The 23,470-nt window shown below is 41.0% G+C and overlaps 1 long non-coding RNA gene across 1 annotated transcript in view; it reads left to right on the forward strand.

Annotated features, from left to right (window-relative positions):
* Positions 1 to 11: 11 nt before the first annotated feature.
* LOC135417969 (uncharacterized) overlaps positions 12 to 23,470 on the forward strand; it is a 333,771-nt gene continuing 310,312 nt past the window's right edge. The window contains exon 1 of the long non-coding RNA XR_010432281.1: positions 12 to 3,168. This is a non-coding gene — a long non-coding RNA (uncharacterized LOC135417969). The remainder of the gene's footprint in view (positions 3,169 to 23,470) is intronic.

The raw sequence follows: 23,470 nt of genomic DNA on the forward strand, positions 1-23,470 counted from the left end.
CGGGGCGGCCCGGGGCAGCCTTTGAGGGGGCCGGCGCCGGGGTGGCCCTTGGCGGAGCCGCCCCGGGAAGGGCTCGCTGGGACTGGCCTCCCTGCCAAGTGCGAGGGACACGTTCCCTGATGAAAGTAGAACACTTCGAAATGTTTGGGCCGAGCTGCACTGCCTCTCGGGGCGCTTCTCCCAAGCCGAAGCCCTGTCAGGGATGCTCCCCCAGCTGCCGCCCGCGGAGCTTGGAAGCTGCGAGCAGGCTGTTTCCATTTCCATTAAAAAGCCGCCCCGCTACACCCAGGCTTGACAAGCTGCTGTATGATCCTTCATTCTGGCGATCTGGAGGATTGCTGCGTGTTAGGGCAGCCTCAGGCTCTTCAAGAATCCCAGGATCAGTTAGGTTGGAAAAGACCTCTGGGATCATGGAGTCCAACCTGTGACCGAGCACCATCTGGAGAAGGGGCAGCAGGGGGACGGGGTCGCAGCTATTGCCCGTTTACTTAGTTCTGACACACAGTTAGTGCTTCCCGGGGCAGCTTTGGAGAAGGAACTCAGTTATCCCAGCTGCTTCTTCAGAAAAATCCCAAAGCAGCAAGGCATAGTTTTTCTCTGGCTCATGCTCCTCAGTCATGTGTTGCTAAATACCAAGTAAATGAGCCTGATTCTGCCTTTGGCAGCACCAAAAAAATCCAGAGTCATGCCAGTTGGGTAGGGAGCATCATTGCACACTCACTCCAGTGTCATTAAGAACACAGTTTGTTTCCATTATTTATTTCTCTAAATGTACATACATTCCTCTATTAACACTGTATATATACGCTGACACTGAATATACTTCATTGTAGAAGTATTCACTGCCTCTCATTTCTTCTGCTTTTGACTCTTGTTAGCTGCACTTATCCACACAGTAACTGAAAGTAATCAACTATGCTGCATTATCTATCCTTTGATCAGTGTTTTTACCTTAGTTTGGTAAACAGTTTGAAAATCCCCCAGCAAGCCTGCTATTTCTAGGACGGGTTTCAACTTGTATGAGCCACTGTATAAAGAACATGCTGAAAATGCAGCTGCGTTCTGGGATGGGCTCATCACAGTGAAGTGGAAGGGGAAGTTTTGAAGAAAACGAAGTAGCGCATGTAAGGCCCCTAGAATTTAACAATCTTTAAAGCTATGACAAACAATTGCAGTTACCTTGTTTGACCTACATTCCCTCATCAATTCTTGACTGAATTAGAACAGGACTTCCTGAACTATTTTATGTTATGAGGTTCTACCAGCTTTTTCCACTGGTGGTTCATTGCATCCTATTTGTCAGCAGAATTTAAGGATTCATTTAGCCTCAGTCTGCTTTGTAGTTTCCTTGACTTGCTTGGAAACCTTGAAGCCCATAAGAAATTTTGAGAGTTCTCAGATGCTGTCAGTTCAGACAATTTGTAAATTCTTACAAATCCTATGATTTTTATATCACAAATTTCAGAACAACAACAGACAGGACCTCTGGTTTGGGTTTTTTTTTCTACTACAAATATTTTGAACTAGACCATCAGCCTGGCTGATGATCAGGGTAGTCTGTGCTGGGGGGAATTAAGGGAGGAGAAAACCACACTAGGCTTCGAAGCAGAAGGTCTGAGAAAATCCAAGTAAGTTAAAATGCCATTGAAATTCTCTTATAACTAGTTAGACTTCTTAGTAGTGTACTTTGAGTACACTGGTAAGTAGTGACTTCTTTTAGTGTACTTTGCTGCAATTTGATATTTCACCTTCACACCTTACTCTAATTGAAACTGATGTAAGAGGGTGGCTTTTTTTTAAATTACAGTACTGGAAGAGGACCAGTATTGTAGTACTGGTAATAGATACCGGAACAAATATGGCATTTAATAGGTCCCCAATTTAAAGTTAAATTCAGAGAGTTTTGACCTAAAGCTCAACAAAAACTCCACAGGGATTCCCTATACAAACACACAAAATGCACCCTTCATTGAGAGTCCAGGCAGAAAGGAGCGACAGCACAGGAAATTGTTCTTGGAGAACCCTTCTACTTGTCAGTCATAGGCTGCTGCAAACCAGGAAGGTTAACACACCATCTAATTATTTGATGGGATTCATATTCCTTCACAAATGTGATGAATAATGCAAGTGTGTTGAATCAAGCCAGAGGAAAATTGTTCCTTCTCCAGCCTATTATTAACTCCTTGTGGTATAATGTACTTGTAATCCTAGAATGGTTTGGGTTCAAAGGGACCTTAAAGATCATCTAGGTCCAACTCCCCCCCCCCCCCCACGGGCAGGGGTGCCACCCAAAATGAGTTTGTTCTGTGACATTTTAATCTGTGGGTGGATGATATTTGTATGTGAGCAATTTTAACTGTTACACGTGCTTCTCTTTACATTTGACTTGAAATGAGAGAACAGAAAAGTACTCTTTCCACCTGTTTTTGCCCCCTGCTTAATGCAGGTATGTTCCCTACAATGGGTATTTCTCTATACTCTAGCTTTGAAAGGCTATAGTGATGGGGCTTAATCTGAAGAGAGGAGCATATTACTGGGATGTGTTTCCTGATATTCTGACTTTATTTCCCATTGTTTTTTTCCCGTTTTCCTATCACACGTCCATATGTGTCCTTGAGACTATTCAAAACACTTTCCTGTTGCTAAGCCTAGAATATTAGTGCATATCTTTATGTGTACTGCTTTTATTTTTACTAAATCAGACTGCATTTTACTTGTGATTTATCTTCAGTCCTCTACAGAGCCCCAATTTAGAAAAAGGGTATTTTGAGCACTGTCCTTTTTTTTTTCCTTTTTTTTTTTTTTTTTTAATAAAATGAGTGTTCAAGCTCAGAACTCCACAGAAATTTAAACAACTTATGCACAGCCCTTTGAAAGCGCCCACCGCTCCCAGATTTTCTGCTGCAGCCAAAGGAGAGTCCAGCTTTCCAACTCCAATTTCCCAGGGGTTCGGAGGGGTGCTGCTTCCCAGGGCAGCGAGCGGGATGGGGGCCGCGTGCCCTCTGCTGGGAGAGCTTTGTAACGTCAGGCGTTCCTCTGGAAGCGCCGTTGCCGCATTCCAAGATGTCCTGCGCGGTTGATTACCAAAGTGCTTGAGTTGGCATTCCAAAAGAAGTTTCTTTCGGTTGCTCCTGGGAAAACTCATGTTGCAATTTCAGAGCGTTGAAGGTAAATTAATCTGCATCTCGAGGTTACAATTAGGTTTATTAGAGCCTATTTGTCTTTACTCTTCCTTGGTAACAGGAGAGTTCTACGTGAGTAAATATTTCCTTGGGATTTTTGTCACTCTTTGGCTCCTCTTATTTACTGTTACATGTACATCTTATCATGGTTACAAAGGTCTTGTAGTCAAATAAGACACAATTCTGTGGTTGTGTGTAACAAATGAACCTGTTTCATTCCTGTATTGTGACTTATTTAGCTTTCTAATGTTCAGAGGTATGAAGACTTTTTTTGTGTGTGTGACAGTGAAATGAGCAATTTATCTAAAAATAAACAGCGAAGTACGTGAAGAATAAGTAAATGAATAATTTGTCTGTCATCCTTCTGTCAGGGAGCTCATTGTGCTTTGCATTTGTGTCTTATAATGTTATATACAGTAGGCTGAAGCACATGACATGTATTTCCAAAAGTCTCAGTATGAGTCTGTGGCAGAGCCTGAAAAAGGAATCAGGAATTTGTGTTCACTGACTCATCCCAAAGGTATAAATGTGCTACTTACAGGAATTTTTGAGGATGTGAAAAAACAAAATAATCGGTGAACAAAGGTTTTTTTCTGTTTCTGGTTACAACACATTGAGCAAAGCTAGTCTGTAACAGGATGGGATGTCTGGAGCTGCTCCTTTGATTTGGCCAGCTCTAAAGGAGCAGTAAGAATATGATCCTGAGGAGCCCTGGGGAGGCTTTTGTTCTGCAAAAGGCCTTGATGCTCTTATATAGGATGGTGATGTACTTAAGCCAGTGGAAAAAGTAACTCTAAAGTTGGTAGTATTATAACAAATAACTTCCCAGCTGACAATGTCAGATGGTCTCACAGCTAGGAGGTGCTTTCAGACTACAAAATATTTGGACATGCTGTCCTGGGTGCAGATCTAGTAGCTCTTCTGAACCTTGTGTAGGCGTGGTTAGAGTTTTTTAAGCTGGATCTTAGTCATTGTGTGTGGCTCTCACAATTCACACTTTTTATTTTTTTTTGCAAGTGTGATAAAGGGCTTTCTCAATACTTATTTCTATCCTTGAGCAACACTCTGCTACCAATGGATGTGGTGTTGTTCTGAAGAACCTGACATTTGTGGCATTAATACTGTTGTGATTTCTTGCATTTTGCCTGTGAATGCAGGCCCTGCTGCCAAGAACTTTCTGACCCTAGAATACTTTTCAGCTGTGTGCCAATGTAGATATTGGACAGTTTGCCAAGCCAAGGCCAAACTGTTTGAAATTTAATTTATTGGAAGCTTGTTAATTTGTCATGCGTATTATCAAAAAAGTATTGACAGGGTCTGTTCTTCTGTTGCATTCATATGTGAAAGTAATTTTTGTCTTCTATTTTTTGTAGCAGCTAATTCAGCCAGAATTCAAGTGTGAAGGCTTTTCCTAATTTAGAGGAATTTTAAGAACTGGAAAATTATGCTACGTAACTAGCTATATTTGAACACGTCTCTGAATTTACATAATAAATGCCTGACTTTTGCAGTTAGCAGAACTAAAATATGGAGAGGATCAGAACACGATTTAAACACTCTGTCTTACTGCTCTCTCTCATTTCTTTTGTTCAGATATGTTTCTTTTGTTCAGATGTAATGGGAAAAAAAAATCTAACTATTTCAGTACTGGAAAGAGCTCAAGACATGGGTTCTGATCCTCACCTCCCCCTGTCTTTAGGTATTATCCTCATTTCACAGATGGACAAAGTGAGGAAAGCAACATGTGACCTTTTTTATTAAAACACTTGGAGATTTGCTAGTGAAAAGCTACACACTTCTTATACAGTTATGTAGCTTTTCTTTAACATATCCAACTACTTTATCTCAGGCAGACTGAAAAAAGTCAACATAGCTGGGATAATGTACCTGCCTGCAGAGCATTCTGATTAAATTATACACCATAAAATTATACTTGAGTTGGTCATGTAGTAAAAACAATAATAATAATGATAAAAAGAAAAAAGGATGCTGTCTTCAGGAGTTCCCTCAAGAACTACAGGTAATTTGTGGGTTTTTTTGATTCTAATGGCTCTTATTTCTGATATACAGAAAATACTCCCTGGAAGTACATTCGGTTCCTTGTCTTCTTTTGCTGTCCTGCTGTTGGAGAGTTCTGCATTTTAGATTTGACTGGCACACACAGCAAGAGGAAAAATGAGTTTGAAGAACTAGGGTTAGGAGACAAATTTGTTATGAGCAGCAGTGAACAAACATTACAGTACCCGAGAACAGGCACGGCCTTTGAAGGAAGGTTTAGTAATTTCAAGTAAATTTCCACAGCTGCATATTAGTAAAACCGCTGTAACAAGTGTGCAGTGGAGGGGGAATGTAGGTGAGTAGAACTTGCCATACTCTAGTTTGGGCTGTGTATAAATTATCCCCTTCATACAGCACAATCTGGGTAAGCAAAAGGATACGTTTAATTCCTTTTTTTATTTTACTGTGCTACTGATTGCTTCCCGTGGAATCAATTAGACCTGCCGTTTATGAGAGGAGCGCACTCATTTCCTTGAGGTAGCTCAATTACTGTGCGTGTTGCCCAAGACCAAGTCCTTGACCCTGGTGTTTGGAAAGCAGGTGAAGTGCCCCGCGAGAACGGCGGCGCGGTGCCGGCGAGGGGCAGTGCGGCAGCCGAGCACTAGATGCCACTCTGAGGCCGCAGTAGGAGCTTTGCTCTCTGCAGCATCCAAGCGGAGAAGGCTTGGAGCGACAGCTCCCGGAAAGCCCCGTGTGGGAGGCAGACAAGACGAGCTCCTTGCATACCCCTCCGATGACGCTGGGAGAACAAACAGCGAAAAGGTGAATCAGGGGCCACCGGTAGTGCATTCAGGCCCCACGTGAGTCAGGGCCAACAGCAGGTGCTTCGGATGGGAACTGAACCTCCAGAGTTAGCAAATAATCTCCCGGCTTCAACGGCTTTGTGCACAGGTGTCCCCACTTCTGACCTATTAGCCAGATGGGCTCAGAAGGAAGGAGGAAGAGCAAGGTGAAAGGGCAGTTGTAGCTCACTGGATGGGATTTCATGAGAGTTTAGTCATGATCTGAAGACCCGTGGTTCTTACAGTATTTCTGCTGGTGTGGTCGCTCTGCAGGTACGTCTGTAAAGGTCTGTCATCAATAGAAATACAGTTAACAACCCCCTCCTTCATCATCCCCATACATGTCCTAAATATTGCAGCATTTTGCTGAGAACCAGGCATCAAAACTGTCTATAATCTGACTAAACTAATAATGGGCATGAGTCACAAACCTCAGTGTGGGTTTGTGCAGTAGTATCTCAAGAAAGGCTTGGCTTGTTGTCAAGATAAAGGCTAGTTGTACAGTTTGGATTCACATCAAGGCTGAAATGTGGAACGAAGTTTTGATGGGGCAGCATCTTTTCTGGAAAGTGAGTCTGCTTTACTGAACAATTTGAAAGTGAACACCTTCTGTGAATGACCCATGCTATACATCTTCTAAAAAATACTCCCAGTTCATGCAATGTACCATTAGCAACACAAACACATTGCTTCAAATTACTGAAGAAGCTGTGAAGTACTGAAGGGGTAGTGAAAGCATATATATATGCTATATATATATATTTCCTTTTGTATGGAAGGATTTACCAATGCAACAACATACTTTTGAGTTAACTGTATGGCTTGTAGTCCTCAGCCTTGAAGATGAATACATGTCAATCTGTAGGAAAAAGGAAGGGATGAATCCTGGTAAAAATCCTAGTCACTGATGCGTATTATTTCTCTTCAATTACTTGGTATTCCACATAATCAGGAATAGTGTGCAATGCATTGCTAAGTGAGTTATGTTGGTCTCAAATAGCAGGCTTACAGAGAAAATAAGATTTTCACTGCTATTAGCTACAGGAGATTCTTAGGTGGAAATGGTGGAGGTACACGTCTCACAGCTGAGTTTTTTTGAGTGCCAAATTCCTGGGGAAACTAGCATTGCTTTGGTGGCCTATAGTCCTGTGCAACTCTCCTTGTGAACTGTGATTAGATCCAAACCTGTTGGGGTAGAAGTTCGTGTGTGTGAATTTGACCTTAACAGAGTTAAGTACTCAAAAATAACTGCTCTTGGCAAAGTGCAAGTATAATGCCTTGTCTGGCTGTTTTATTCTCTGTACCATTGGTCTATCTAATAGATAGATACCTGTTACAGTAAATATCTGTTTAAGTTAGCTCAAATGGTAGAGCATTCTATTTTTGGTGCTGGAGTTCCTGTATTTGCTTCTTTTTGTCCAGTTTAAACATCTGTTACATTGGGATCATAAACCCTACTAGTGAAACAGCCAACATGCCCTCAAAATCTAGTGGTGCTTGAGTAGCCAGTTTCTAGTAAAACATGTCAGAAAGAAACATTCTGTCTTTCCTGACACCATCTTCCTTCTGAAAAAATTACCTTCTGGCAGAATGATTGTTCAGTAATGTATGGAGAGTCTGTATGTATTTATTTTGTGTATCTATGAGTATGTGAAGGTATATTGTCCTGTGGTTGTCTAAGCCCACTGAGTAATCCATCTGGGGTCCCTTAGGTGTGTGAGCTAAAGCCTGGATACTTATGTAAGGCAGGATGTTGGGTCAGGTTTTGTTTTCCATAACTTGAATTTAAATGTAGAAGTTACTACTTTGAAGTAGAGCATTCTCAGGTATTAAGGAAGGAGTTTGGTCTTTTGTATTTAAATTACACAGACATTGCACATACACACACACACACACACTTTTATCCATGAAGTCACCCAAGTCCTAACCTGGAATTTCAAGGTTTTCTGTTGGCAACATCCATCTTCTGTGGCCTTCCTCATATTAGCATTGATCTACAGGGGAAATAGAGAACACGGCTGTGTTATTATATACCCGACTGCAATTTCTGTTCCAGTGATTGAGTGTACATACAGAATTTTTGAAACATGGCCATTCTAACTTATTTTGTCTTCCTGTCAATAGCATGGCACTTGTCCAAATTATGGATCAATATCAGCTGATCTTTTTATGTTAAACTGTAATGAAGTTGCCTCTCTTAATGGAGATGTGATCTTGCTTCAGGCAATGCTTTTAACTGAGAACTTTTGGAATGGAAATGGGGGAGAGGGGAAACAGAAGCGGAGGAATGAGCAAAAGCCAGAGTGGAGAATAACAGCATTCCTTCCTCTTTTTGAAAGAAGTAGGAGTGGGCTAAGTGGGGAACTCAGATATGAGGAGAGCCAGCTTGTTAGGACTTTTACTAGTATGGGTAAGAACTGTTAGCCTTTACTTTCTTTGAAGTACTGTCAAAAAGCCAGTGGTGGACACTAGGAGTGAGAGCCTGGCTCTCTTGAAATTTCGTGTAACATTACCTTTAATTTGTGTTTTAATTTCTGTTCTTTTTTTTCTATTTCACTCTGTTTCATAAAGTTTGTGAAATCAAATAGTTGAAAGAACAGAGGAAAAATGGGATGAGGCAAGGAATGGGGAATGAGAGATGTAAAAAGGGATGTTAGATTAGCCATTCTTTCCCTTGAGGGCAGGATGGGATCATCTCTACAGTGACTTCTCTGGGTCTATATCTAGCTCTAAAGAGTTTCAGGGTATCAGTGTTGTGTGTGAGCTGTACACAGAGTAGCTGAAGGACTATCATTTCATAGGCATTCACAGGAAACACTTTTACTTTATTCTTATTTCACTTTCTAGGACAAAACATAGAGGGGAACTTTTTCAATCCCTTTTATAGGGTAAAATTTCTGTGGAAGAAAGAGATGTTGTGTCAGGCTTTTGGAAAAAGAGTCTGTGGGGGACTGTACTAAGTTTATTTGGTAGGGGAAAATGGTGAAGAAGGGAACCTGGTGGGTTTGGAACTGATAGTCAGTGGCTGAAGTTAGCAGACACTTTCCTTTCTAAGAGCAAAGTGATGCTGGTATTTTGGAGGGGTCTTCTGTGAACCATTTAAGTTTCTTTTGCGGCTTCTCCCACAATTGTCTCTGAGCCACTCTGTCACAGCTCAGTTTTGATTGCTATGAATATGTGCAAGCTGGAGAATCCAGAAATGCTTCTGATTCCAATTGTCTTGTTTGTGTCTCTGTCCTATATGGGAAGGGAGGCAAGAGGCCTGAGTATATACCAGTTCCTCTTAGTTTCTCTGCAGTGGCAGGTGGGCCATCAATAGGGAGGGAGCTGTTGGACACACCAGTTTCTACCTTCTCTTCCTCTTGATCTTTTTCAGCCCTACAAAGCAGGGTAGGAAAAATAGCAAAACATCAAAATGCATCCATATGTGTATATTACTTTTTATCTGCAAAGGTCTTCTCTAATATTTTTACTTTCATTATCTCACCCTCTTCAGTCAGAAGGATGTTTCACTGCTGTTTTGTCTTGGCACTTACCCAAATTGTTTGGTGAACTGTATGAAAGCAGTATTAGAAAAAAAATTCTCAACCATCTTACACCCCAATGCATAGATGGGAACAGTGTTTGCAATTAAAAAAGAGGGGATCTTTGCATGAAAATAATTCTTAAATTGCAGTTATCCAACAGATCTTCTTAACTGAGGGTATTTTGTAGGAGGCCTAAACTGTTTTGCTTTTATGAGAGATTTACGTTCAGCCTTCAGTTCTTCATTCTCTCAATCTCTTTTTTTCATATAATGCTTTTCCACTGTTTCTGCTCTCTTTCTTTTCCCTCCTCTTTTTCTTTTTTTGTTGTTGTTGATTTGTTTGTTTCCCTGGCTCCCTCTCCCCCACTTCACCAGACTATATAATTTTATAAATATTTTGGATTCAGGAAGCTCTGTATGTTTGTTTTTCTAAATCTTATTGTTATTATTATTCTTAGGGTTACTTTATGGAAGCATCTAGAACGATATATACAAACACAGTGTTGGATTTGAGAAGCACATGACAAGACCTTCATAAGAATTGAAAATGATTGGGTAGGGCTGATAAACTGAGATAAGTAAGGGAAATTAAAGAACTAAGCAAATGGTTTATTTACTGTCAAAGAGCTGAGTTGGAAACTGAATTTATATTGCACAGTCTCATGTAGATACCTTTAATGACAAGGATATGCCTTTCCTTCTCGGAGCCTTAAGCAAAGAATACCTAAGCAAGACCTCTCTGTTTTAGGATAATGCTAGAGTGAATAATGAAGAAGTGAAGACTATAATAGTGAAAATGTTTTTGAAATGTCAGTCTTTGGTATCCAGTTCAGTTTTAGTCTTCTACACTCCAAGGTCCCTATAATTCAGTTAGTGAATTTGTACACCTTTTTTGTCCCCCTACATACAAGATTGGCTAATTATAACTTTGGGGGCATCTTTACGGTAGTTTTGTGCCTCCAAGCCTACAATATCTGAGTATCTCAAGAAACATTCATGGTTTTCAAAGCCTTGGAAAGTGAGGGACAGTGTTATTTCACTTGTGCTGAGGCAAAAGACAGTAATGATATTTGGGGAGTGGTATAATTATGGTAAATCTGAATGAAAAACACTCTTCTTGTTCTTTGGAAAAACTTCAAATTCTGAGAAATTGTTCCTTGTAGTGGATGAGAAATTAAAATCATGATAACTTTTTATTAACTACAATGAGAGAAAACCTCCAGCATTAGTTTGGATCTGTGGAGAGAATTTAAGATTTTGATGATCTTAAACTGTCAAAAGGAAATGACTAGCTTCTTTTTAAAAAAACAGCTTAGTATTGGGAACAATGTTAAATATGAAAACTGGATTTTTTCATACAATAATGTTTTAATTAGTGTAGTTTGTCAAAAGTGGTTGATCTCTGAGAAAAAAAGTTTTGTTTTGCTGAATGTACGTTTTCAGCCTGAAAAACATGTCAAAAAATCCAAGTAGCTATAGTTCCTGGCAAAGAAAGTAGAGGGAAGCCACAGCTTTTTGTGGATAGGTCTTTCACAACCTATATTACGGCTTTAATCACTTTAGTAATGTAGGGGGAAAAAAAGAAGAGTCATACATAGCTTTTCAAAGAGTTTGATAACCTGTTGGTGTAAATCACCAAAGCTGCATTGATGTCAGTGAAGTCTGTCTGGCAATCTGCTCCTAACTGTGCCACCAAGCTATAGGTTTTTTCTGAAACACAAAAAGCACAGATATTATGTATAAGTTAATAGGCTGTACTGACAGGAGATGATATTGTCCTCAAGCCTGTGAAGGAAGGTGAAAGAGGCACGAAGCAAAGCTGGGAGATATACAAAAAGAAAACCGAAACCAACCTAAAACTCCGCTCCAAACCCAACAAAGAAGTTACTTGCCCTTACCACTACAATCTTGTTTTTGGAGACCCAACATCAGTCACGAAGCAGATGCTGGCAATGCTCCTGCTCAGCAGGAGACTATAAACATGTCCCGGGATCCCACGGTTTATGTGACTATTTACACAAGCACAAAGTAAATGGAAGTGGTTATCCCTGCTAGCTGGTACTCATGGGTACGTGGGCTCCATTTGCTTTGCTTCAGTGTCAGGGGCAGCAGGGTAGGAGTGAGCAAAGCTTAGAAAATTCAGCCCAACGAAAATGAGGTAGATTATTGGATGTTGAAGTAGGATATTTTCAGTAACTGATCTGTTGGTTTTGCTTGCAGCACCAAAAAAGGTGGAGGATATGGAGCAAGTGGGAGGATAATTCTGTTAGTTTAAAACCAGCATTTTTTTTCTTAGGCCTGAAATACTTGCATTTAGTGTGGTTGTTTTTTTGTAGAAAAAAAATAGTAAAATTGAACTAAATTTTAAGAAGGCATTACAGATTTGAGTTTTAAGGGGTATACATTTCATATTCAGAATATCAAACTGAATGATCTGGACTTTCAGAAAGCTTGCCTAGGCTGAAATAGCTAAACAATTCTGAAAGAGATTTGCAGTCAATGTAAATCTGCATTTTAAGAACTTGCTCAATCATTCCACCTTAGACAAACAAACCTTTGTTTTACATCATCTACATTCTTATTTCTGAACTGTTTCATACGCAGAATACTTGTAAGCATGGGCCATTATGCACAGACTGTTGAATGAAGACAGACTGTGAAACTGGAAAGGGGAAATTTAGTTGTAGCCTAACTTTACTGATAGTAAGAGAGTTACACCACCAAGGAATTTGGCCCATTACTTTGGAAATTAGAAGTCAGACTTAATAGTGGGTGTGAAAAGAAGAGGGGCAGTCATGACTGTTGAAACATTATGTGGGAGAATTGTGTACATTACAAGGGAATATGATAGAACTGTACATGATAGAACTGTAGTTCAGGGACTTGTCTGTCTTCTGTTAGCAAACAGATTACCATAGCTGGTTTAAACCTATCCTTGGCAAAATTTAGTTGATTCCAGTGGATTTAAACCAGGGATTAATTTAATCTTCAGTTTTCATGGTCCTCAAGCCCAGAAGGACTATTAGTTTGTATACTGTGGCCTGCCACAGGCTGCAGAATTCCACCCAGTTATTCAGCGTCAAACCTAGTAACTGGTATGTTTTGAAAAAAGGCATTTGAAAAAAGGCATCTTTCTGCAGTGAAATTTCAAGGAACAGAGGAACTGCTGTGGAACATTTGCTGGGGTGATCAGTTGTTCTTTTTCTAGAACAAGGCTGAGACTTTGGTTCTGTTCCTAATTCTCTGTCATTCAGACTTCTTCTCCATGCTCTAATTTCCCTGCTTATAACTTGGATATAGGATATTCAATCTCATCTGGAAATAAAGTTAAATTCCACAGCAGAAGACTGATAAAAGTGAGTAAAACATCACTCTGTGATTGTAGTCTGCTCTCTCCTGTATCCCTTTTGTTCTTCTCCATTTCTCCTTTTGCTTTTCCCCTCCATAGATCTCTGATACTTTTACTGAATGCAGTAAATGATGAGCTGACCTTCTACTGCCTTCTAATTGTACCTACTAAAATTTTATCTATTTTTTAAAAGAAAAATAAAAATTAAACCAATTTTCTGTAAAATTGCATGCATTTGAACAGAGAAAATACTAAGATAGCCTTTCGTTTGTTCATAAAACAGCACTTTGAGAGCATGTGCTGTTGCTGTTATTTACAAAGCTGTGTAATGAGATGGGAGGTTCACAAGTTGTTTTTTTGTTGTTGTTGTTTTGTTTCCTGTCACATTTCAGCTTTCTTTTAGTAATTACTGTAGCAAATCTGTCTGCTGAGGATCTCACAGTTGTGTCATTCCAACCCCTGGGATATTCATGCCATACTGAAGTTGGAATTCTGATTTTTTATCTCAAAACATGTGGTTTCAAGTGCCCAGAGGCAGTGGTATACAGGGCTTGTGTTATGTTTCTACCCAGGAGAAACTGTCCTGCAGCCCAGGGACTTGGTTCTGGATTGTCTCCTCTTTCAAGCTGAACATTTGTAGCTCTCTATGCAAGTATAAAAGAGAACTGACTGATGTTTTCCTTGTTTCTAAGTTTTCAGGACAGGGACTGGCAGCTGGAATCTTTATAAAGAAAGGACTCATAACCAAATTGACCCATGGGACATAGCACTTCATTAGAGTTCAATATTATTATAGTGACAGGTACCTTAGGAGTGAGATCTAAAGATTCGATTATACAGCAAATGGAAGCCCCAGTTTTCCAAGTGCGACATCACTGACAGGAAAAGCTCAGGAAGAGGGTGCAGCCTCTCTGCTTATCTTGGTTTAGCATTTTATTAGATGGTAGGATCAGTCTGGTCCCTATTGTTTCCACAAACAATATGAGGCTCTTGTCTGCAGTCGGCTTTAGGAAGGGTTGGCCCCTCTCAAGGCCTACCAACAAGGGCTCTGTAGTTGCTCTTCTTCCCTTGTTATTTGCCAGCTGAGTGATACTACAGTCACTGTTGTCTTTGCCTCTGTAGGCTGTAGGGATCGGTAACAGTTGCTATTTTCCCAACACCTTTTTGGTGCTTTTCCTGATCTCTCTTCAGCTGATACTCCTAGATCCCTTTCTCCTGTTCCTGGTGGTTTGAAAGGTTTGGTCCTGGGAGCTTGTCCTGCCTCTCCATCATTCCTCTTTCCTGGTGCTGCCCCGTTGCAGCCTTGGTCCCTGGGGGCTTGTGTGTCCTGCCTCACCAGCGTTTGCCTTGCCTGGTGCAGCATTCAAGCGACACCTTAATAAAAAGCTTTCCTCCCTTATCTCCTCTCTGCTGCTGTGCCACTGGGCTGGGGATCGGGTTCCCATCTCTTTCACACGCACACCTGGTCATAAAACACTGGGTTTGTTTTTAACCTCAAACCAGGGAGCTTTAATTAAAGAGACAGTGACCTCTTTTATGAGTTTGCTCGCATAGGGTTTCAGGGCTATTGTCACATACAGCTCACATAACAGAGCACCATTGCACAAAGCTCCATTTACACATCCTTCCCCGGCTTTTTTCCTCTCCTCTTTTTGTTTTCCAAACGCAGAAGGAGGTTGTTTTCTTGTTTACCCCTAGGCAAAGTTGTTTCTCATGTTAGTAGCCTATGGCTAACAGTCTCTTTGAAGAGAACCTACCTTTCTTACTAACAACACATAGATGTCATGAGACTTGGAGAAATGTTATTTTTTAATCTATGTAGGAAATAATCTCCCTCACTTTAAATTTGCTGGATATGAATGACTAGCTAAAATGGATCTTATCCTCTGTTCTGTTCTTCTTAGCTAGTTCTCATACCTGTATAGTGGAATTTGTGTGTTTTTTAGGACAAATACTTTTTTATTATTCACTGTTGTATTTACCTGTATTCATTAATTTTCAGGTGCAATAAGTAGTCAATAGCAACAAATAGAATTTTTTATTTTCAAGAATGATAAGCGCAGGGACAGACACTAGAACTTGTCCACAATTTTACACAGAATAGTTTACATGTAATTTAAACAAAAATTTTCACAAATACAGCCGTGTGTTCCCATGCACTTGTATTCAAAGATACACAAACAGGAAGACACACAGAAGTGTGTACACAGACCAGAACTTATTTGAGGTATGCAGACTTCTGAAAAAGGCACTCATGCACAGCAAACAGACAGCTGGGACACAGATACAAGCAACCACATAATTGGCAGAATACAGAAGCACACACAGAGGACATGGACACACAGAAGAAAAAAATAATATATGTGGAAGAGTGTTGTTGCCCTCAGCATACACCTTGTATGTAGACCTTCAGAAACAAGTACAAGGACAAGCCTGCAGGAAAACACGTATGTAGAAACTTATGCCCAGAAACTCTGTAAGTAATGTATAAGTTACTGTGGACAGGTCCTGGGACTCTAACTGTTCAGGTGCTGGAACTCTCACGGAATTGTGTAAGGTTTTTGCTGTCAGTGGTGTTACTTTCAGGAAAAGCTCACTAATATGAAAAAATATTACATGGTTTAGCTGCAAAGATTGTAGATATGAGAACACATGCCCTGACATATACAGATAGGTAGATACATACTGATGCAGATAATTTTTTTTTACTTATATTAATATATTAATACAGATTTGCCTAGATACAAATATACCACACACAGACCCTTAGACACACACAGATATACCCATGTCTATGTTCATTGAGAGAGACTCACTCAATATCTGTGTATGTGTGTGTTGGGAGAGGGTCATAACCTCCTCCATTCTTCTCCTGAAGGGGTTTGGATAATGAAGGGAAAAGAAATGAGGCCTGGGGCTAATTTGTAGTGGCATTTCCTGGCCTCTCTTATGCCAATGAAGCTCCGTTTCATCTTTAGCCTTATCAATTCTGCAGTCATGTGGCTTTCCGCTTGGACGCCTCTGTCTCTTCACCCTCCTCCCCAATCTCCGATGCTAATGGAAACTTCGTTAATGCCATTAATCTGCTGACCAGGACAAGTCAAAAACATATCCACACAATCTGAGCCAGGGCTGCAAGCGTCCTGGGGCTGCCAAACAGAGGCACCCCCTGTGTTCATTGCATTCCTGAAGGAACTTCATATTGATTTCTTTCTTTCTTTCCTTCTCTGCTTTATTCCTTGACAACATTGCATCCTTCAGAACAGGCATCAAGTAGATGGCCTTTTCTTCCTCATCCCTCACCATGATATTTCTGCAAGAATCCTTTCCCCAGTTGTAGCGCTAGTGCCTTCTTTCAGTGCCCCCTCAGGACAGCCTTTTTGTTCTAATGCTGTCTTTGGTGACCAACTTGTTATTCCTCTTGTATAACACAATTTCATAACTACCCAAATGTTATGTGAATCTGCCTGGGCTGGTCTAAAATAAAAAGCATTCCACTCTACCTTGGTATTAGCAAGTCTGTCATTAGCCAACCACTGTTATTGTTATTATTGTTCTAGTGGCAGTTGCCATTAGTTCTGTTCGTGAAGGGCTGTGCTGTTGGGGTGTCCTGTCCTCTGAAATGTTCTCAGCTCCCCAAAAGCACTTTTGAGGAGTGAGGACATAGCATTGCTTTGCATTTTACAAGTAGACCAGGTTTTGCAATGCTTCACCATTGTCCTCTATCACAATTGAGTATCATTTTTGGTGACGTACCATTCTCTTAGCTATGACTTCAACTTTCCCTGCCTGTGTAGCACACCTGCAGAAACTTGAAGCTCTGAGCAATGACTCACCGTCTCCTTATTTCATAGTATTGTCCAGTGGCTGAGCATGTGGAAGTTCCACATGTTGGGATTATGCTGGCTGAGGTTTCACTGAGAAGAGAAAATAGACTCTGTTTGATACTTGTTTTAGGAAAAATTTCTGTGATAATCAGAGTTCATAGCTAGCTCTTGAGAATGTCAGGATGTTGAGTGATCTGTATTTGATCTAGGAATCTTTATATACGTAAATGAAATAGTGACAGTGGAGGAGGAAAAGACAGCTAAGAAAGGCATGCTGTCGGAGTTGTGACATATGGATATGTTTAGAAAAAAAGCATCAAATTGATGAAAACAAGGAGAGAAGCTGGCAGTTCAGCATGAACTTTGATGATGTCAGGCTAAATCTGGAATGATATTGGCTATGACAGAAGGCTGAGCCTTAGTTGCCACCTTCACACAGACATCACAGTAAAAAGGGATTGTTTTACAAGGAGAGAAGACAAAGAAGTTTTAAGTTCTTCAGTGCTGGCAGGGGTTGAAGTCAAAAGTTCATCCTCATGTAGTTTTGGGTACAGAGAATGCAAGTCATTTTCCACCAGCCAGGAGATGCTCCACTGAGCAGAGCATCTTCCTTCTCCAGCCAGTTCTGGGATGAGATATCCTTTTAAATCTTTAGGGTTTATGAACCCATTGCACTGTCTGATGTAGAAGGATTCATGCTGATTGGTACCATGCTTATTTTTTGAGAATCACTGAACGAGAGGGGAGGGGGAAAAAGGTAGAGATTGTGTTATATCTTGGTATAAAAGAAAAAAGGAAGCTACAATACTCAGTGCCCTAAAATTCCTATTTAGATGAGTGGGACAGTATCTGTAAACTTAAGACCAGCATCTGCTGGGACACTTTCAAAGCTTCAATGAAAGCAGAGAACTAAAAATCAAATACTTGTAGCCTTAACAAGTGACAGGACAGTTAACAGCTCGTACAAGACCACTCATTTTGGTTCAGCTGTTAAATTTGCTTCCTCTTCTTCATATCCTGTTACTTGGGATTCGAAATTGAAAAGTTGGGGGAGACAAATGAAGTGCTTATAGTGAAGTCTAGTGTCCTGGGAGATGCTGGTAGGAGATTTTTAGCATGTTTTCCCTGAACGTGCCTTAAGGAAGCTACTGGTACTTAGGTGAATTTATCTGGCATAACACACAATACCACATAACAATAATACACAGCCTTTGATGCAGTGTGCTAATAGTGGAGTCTGTTCCATGTGCGTGGAAGGGATGATTGTGACACATGGTCCTGTACAAGAAAAAAGGAAAAAGATCTTCAAGTGAGCAAGTAGTTTGTGCACACCTTAATACAGAAGCAGAAACACCAGGAAACCAAGCCCTATCCAAGGATAACGTTGTCCTGCCCGGCAATCTTGGCAAGTTGTTTAACCACTTAATTTGTCTAGACTTTTCCTGTTTATTCCACTCTTATCACAAACTTCTTGAGAAAGAAGTGTTTCTTCCTATGTATGCGTCCAGCTAGAGAGTTGGTCCTCATCTTGGCTAAAGTCTCTCTACAGTAATATAACACCCTATGCCTTCCTTTCATATAGCAAGAATTGTGCATTAGACTGAGAAGTAAAAGGTGCTTTGGGCTTCTGACTGATGCCAAGAAATAAATCAATTCAGCAAAGCCTGCATTAGCTACCTTGGGTACTGGGAGCATCCCAGCTGTGGCAGCATAGAGCCTATCGAGGTTAAATTTGGATCATGTCATGATGCAGCCTTCATGCTGGGAAAGAAGTTTAAAATGTCAGTGCTGTATGTCTTTGGAAAATTTCTATTTGAATGCCACTGCTATACACAAAACTGCTGCTGCCTACTGCTGCTGCTGTGGTTGGTATCCTCTGATCCATCTTTTGCTCGGTCTTTTCTAACTGCTAGCCTCATAGGAGCTGTCATACTGCTATGCAGATTCTGCCCAGCATCCATTTTGTCATGGAAAATGTTCCAAAAGTGGTGGTGAAAGCAGTTTTTCAATGAAACAGTATTTTGATGCAATTGCGACACTCTAAGTGTATAGAGTAGACAAAGTTTGTAGGTTGAAATAATGTCACTATATCCGCTGGTCTGAAAACCAGGCCTTTTTTCTACCTTGTTCTGTTTTCTTTATTGCAAGATTTTATTTTATTTTTTGTAGTGAAGTCTGTAGTAGGCAGGCAATGTAGCTTTTATTTCTGGTTCTGTTACAAATGTGCGTTTTGATCGTGGGATAACATACTGTGTCTTTGCATTATCCAGTTGTAAAGTGAGGATGATGACAGGTCCTTCTTTCATTCTTTTCTGTCTGGTCTAACGTAGACTTGCCTGGTGCAGTGTCCCTTTCTGGTCAGTGAGCCACAACCTCGGTTGATGAGCTACTCTTGTCTCTGTTAAGCTTTTCTGTGCAGGCTTCTGGTTTTAGATCCATAGGCTGGAACTCAACCCATATTCAAGCATCTCTTAAGCTTATCTTTTAACCGTAGATGGGTAGTACTTGGTGTGTTGTGATGTTGATATGCTGCTGTATCAGTGAGGGATAAACAAAACACAGTATTGTAGCACTCTCTCCTTTCTGTTTACCTTTATAGTAGTGCTATCTTTGCTTTCTTCTTATTGGAAATTTTGCTTCATTCTACTAGTGAGTGTTCTGTGAGTAATCCTTAAGCTTTCCTGGGGGGGAAAACCAATATTTTGATGAGTACATCCATTTCTGGTGGTTACTGCAGCAAAGAGCTTGAAAGGTTTGTTGTTTTAAATTCAAGAATGATGTAACAAAATCTGGGGAGTCGCCTTGCCTGGAAACATTTGGACTGCCAGTTCGTGGCAAGTGAAAATTGATGTGACTCATCACAAAATATAGTGCATTCTTTGATGTAGAGGGCAGAGACTTAGAAATTCTCACAAATGCAAATGAATCTATGTTTTAAAATCCTTGCAATCAGCAAGGGGAGAAACTACTTTGCTTTAATGAAAGCACAATAAAAAGTAATACTTACAGAGTTTATTTAATTCAAAAATGCCAGGCTCATTAGACAACTGGTAATAGAACATGATTCCGACTCTTATCGGTTCATAAGAATCATGTTTACTACTTTCAAAATACAGTCACTTATAGGATGAGATATTGGAGATGTTTAACTTTTAGAAATCCCCACAAACCATGGGGGTCAAATTAGGACAGGAAAAATAGAAGAGGAGGGACGCAACAGACAGAAAAAGTTGTCATCCTTACAACCACAGCCAAAAAGATCAGTCTTGTAAAGTCTTGCAACAAAAATGTTGCAAGAACCTCTGGTTTACAGCTTTAGTGGAAAGTCTTTAAGTCGTGCAGGTGGTGGCTCTGACAGCCGGCTGGGAACACCAGCGCACTGCGTTAGCAGCACTGCGGTACTCGGCACAGCTCCTGGGAGGACTGCGGAGCAGTGAGCCAGCCAGGCTCGCTTATGAGAACTGACAGGATCACAGCACAAATGACTCCAAACTCCTCTGCTTGGCTTGTCAGTGTTTAAACAGGGGCAAAATCCTACCCTCTGTTTCCTCAGAAAGGCAATAGTTGAGTGCTGTGGACTCGAAAGGGAACAGGTTTATGCTCTGATTTTGCAGAGAGTAGAAGAGAGTGATGGTCCTTGTTTCTAGAAACTTGCAAAAGCTGTTCAATTTCATGTAAGAAAGCTGACCAAATCAGGTACTAAGTACTTAAGCTGCAGTAGAAATCCTTACCCTGAAAAGCCTGTAGTCAAAACTGTTGCTATTGAATCTGATTCATGAAGCCGTGGCAGGCAATTTGCACCTACTCCTTGGAATACCCTTCAGCTGCAACATCCACCACCACCTCAGTTCTTGCATCTGTGCTGGAATGTAAGAATAAAGTTTGAGAGCTATCAGTCTATTAGTCCAGATTCTTGGGAACTCCTGATTTAAACAGGCAAAGGACATGCTGTTAAGTGTGATTTACAGTGTATGAATGTACTGGTTAAACCATAATTCACGGCTGATTTTTCTGCCTCACACATGAACTCATCTATTCATGGGAATTTCAACTCATCTTTAGAGACACATCTCTTTTGTGTATGGGTCCAAAGAGAAGCTATGGAAAGAAATGTTTCTTTGCAATACTGAAAGAAGAACTGTAAGAGAAGCTGGAGGTTGGCACTGTAGCAACTGCTCCTCTAGGGTACTGTTCTGGGCTTTGGTGCTAGCAAGGAACAAAGACTCTTATCTTTGGATTTTTTGTTTGTTTGAGGTTTGGGTTTTTTTATGTTTTGTTGTTGTTGTTGGTCCTTATACCACAACTGAGGGGATAACACCTTCTCTATTCTGCTAAATTCCATCTAGCATAAGATGCTAAAAGCCATTGTCGTTTGTAGTTTGGTTGCCTATAAGAAATAAATGTGCTGGTCTCAACCAATTTCCCTGTGGGTGACAATAATGGCAATTTAGCTGTTTATTTCAGGTTCTTCAAAAGTGGAGTCATGAAGGAGGGTTTGTCCTACTGCTGCACTTATTTTATGATCTCTTTAAAAGAAAGAAGAGGATTAGCTCTTGGGATAAAGTCCTAAGACTGACCTCAATGTCCAGAGCTCCAGCCTGACCTTAAATCCACACAGAGAACAGTTACTACCAGACACTTTGTGAAGTGAGTCTGGGCTCCACTTTTCATCTGACACAGCAGCAGTTTAGGAATCAGCACTCTGTTTGCCCTACTTACCCCGGTACTAGCTTCTAACACAGGAAAGCTGCTGGCACAGGCACCAGACTGTCACTTTTGTGACTGAGGGAGGAAAGAGAGGAGTCCTCACCCCATCTTCCTTTTCAGACAGTCTCCAGGAGTTTTGGAAGGAGCTTTTTACAAGCCTTCTTCTATTGTTGGCCAGGAGACAAAGGACGGAGGAGCTGGATTTAAGCATAATGACGTGAGCTCCTCCATGCAGAAAAACCCAGCTGAGAGACCCCCCCTGCTCCACACACACACAAAAAAAGGAAGAAAGGGGGAGAAAATCTTTGAAAATAACTAATTAAAGTTGTTTTAGCCTCTCTCTCTCCCCTCCAAGGGCGCCTAATCTCACAGGGGGCAGAGGGGGAGAGAGGCAAGAGGAACAATGAGAACCATCCCCCCCTTCTCTACACTCCACCTCCTGGTCTCTGAGGTTTTAAAACAAGAGGCCACTTTAAGTTAATGAGCTATCAGCTGACTGGGAGAAGTCTCTAATGAAGCCTGGTGTTCACACATTCCCCAGCTTGCTGAATAGGCCTCTGCCAACCTCATAACTGTCAGAAAGTTTCATTCATAAAATCCACATGCTGAGGGTGGTGGTGATGGGGGCGGGGAGGGAGCTGGGTGGAGATGGAAGAGAGGAAGTGTGGGGTGGTGGTCTCCATATGGAGCAGTCAGCCCCAGAGGCCAAACAGGAACATGCATGGCTGGGGCTGGCAGGCTGGAGGATCCCGGGGACCCGACTCCACTCTCCATTGTCTGGCTAGTAATTAGGAAGATCCTTCACATGGTTCTTGGAGGACATTGAAGTCTGTTGGGATAATTAGTGAAGATTTAGGGGATGTTCCAGCTTTTATGTCACCAGCTTTGCTAAGGCCACAGGGGCAGGTGCCGGTGGCATGAAGCCTAGGAGTCATTCAGGAGCTTTGCTGTGTGGGCCATGCTTTACTGAGCCTCATGTCTCCTGGCAGTACTTTAGGACCTGTGTTTGTGGGGATATTTGTGAGAAGGAGAGCGAAAAGGCAGGGAAAATTCTGGAGGAAAAGGTATAATACTGGGACAGGAAGGAAGTCATGTTTACTTAAACTTGGTGGTGATGTGTTCTGGAGCTCGTTCTCCTTGGATACTGCATGTGCTTTTGGCAAGAGCAAAGAGGAAAGATGCAGATACTGGATCAAAAACTCTTTTCCTCCAAGGGCTGGACTATGGTTTGAGCAGTGAATCAGCATTGTAATCAACAGTAAAGGCCACTGTATTCTTGTGTCCTGCAAGTTTTGACATTAGACACTTCTGGGTCTTTCCTGAAGTTTCTGAGCAGCAATGTCAAGCCCAGATTTCTTTTGAGCATTATGGATCTAATGCTCTGAGCACAGGAATTAGATCTTTGAGCACTAGACTTCTATCTCTCTCTTTGAAATTTTGGTCCCTTCCCAATCCCCAAGTCAGTATGCTGTAGCAGGACCAGGGTGTAATTGTTAGAGTGTCACTTAAATCTTAGTTGTGACAAAAGGCACAGTTAAATGAGAAACAGTCTCTGCCTTTGGGAGCTTACAGTGTAAATACACAGTGCAGATTGAGTGGAAAAAACCACTTAGGAATCTCATTCAAAGACCACTGAAACAATAGTAGGATCTCTGTTAACTCTGAGGAGCTTTGAAACTTGATCATCTGCCTGCTATTACACAGGGTGTCTGAATCAGGGCTCTGAAGTCAATCCTATCCAGGACATAACTGCAAGGTCAACTTTGTTCATATGTTTCGTGTATATACTATGAAGAGAAAGGGATTGGATTTTTCAAACTATATTAAGAAACTAGGGATGAATATTCTTGAGACACAGGACAGCATGTGCTGGGGGCATTGGATTCTGTGAAAACATGAATATGTTGGGAAAGCAGCTGCCTTCAGAGATTTCAATGGACTAAAATGAGTCATGAGTCAATGTCATAATGTTTCATTCAGTAAATGAAACTGGTTTCCCATCTATTTTGTCTTATCATTGAAATTTCACTAGGTTAGTG

Source organism: Pseudopipra pipra, chromosome 8 (genome assembly GCF_036250125.1).
Source record: "Pseudopipra pipra isolate bDixPip1 chromosome 8, bDixPip1.hap1, whole genome shotgun sequence".
NCBI lineage: Eukaryota > Metazoa > Chordata > Aves > Passeriformes > Pipridae > Pseudopipra > Pseudopipra pipra.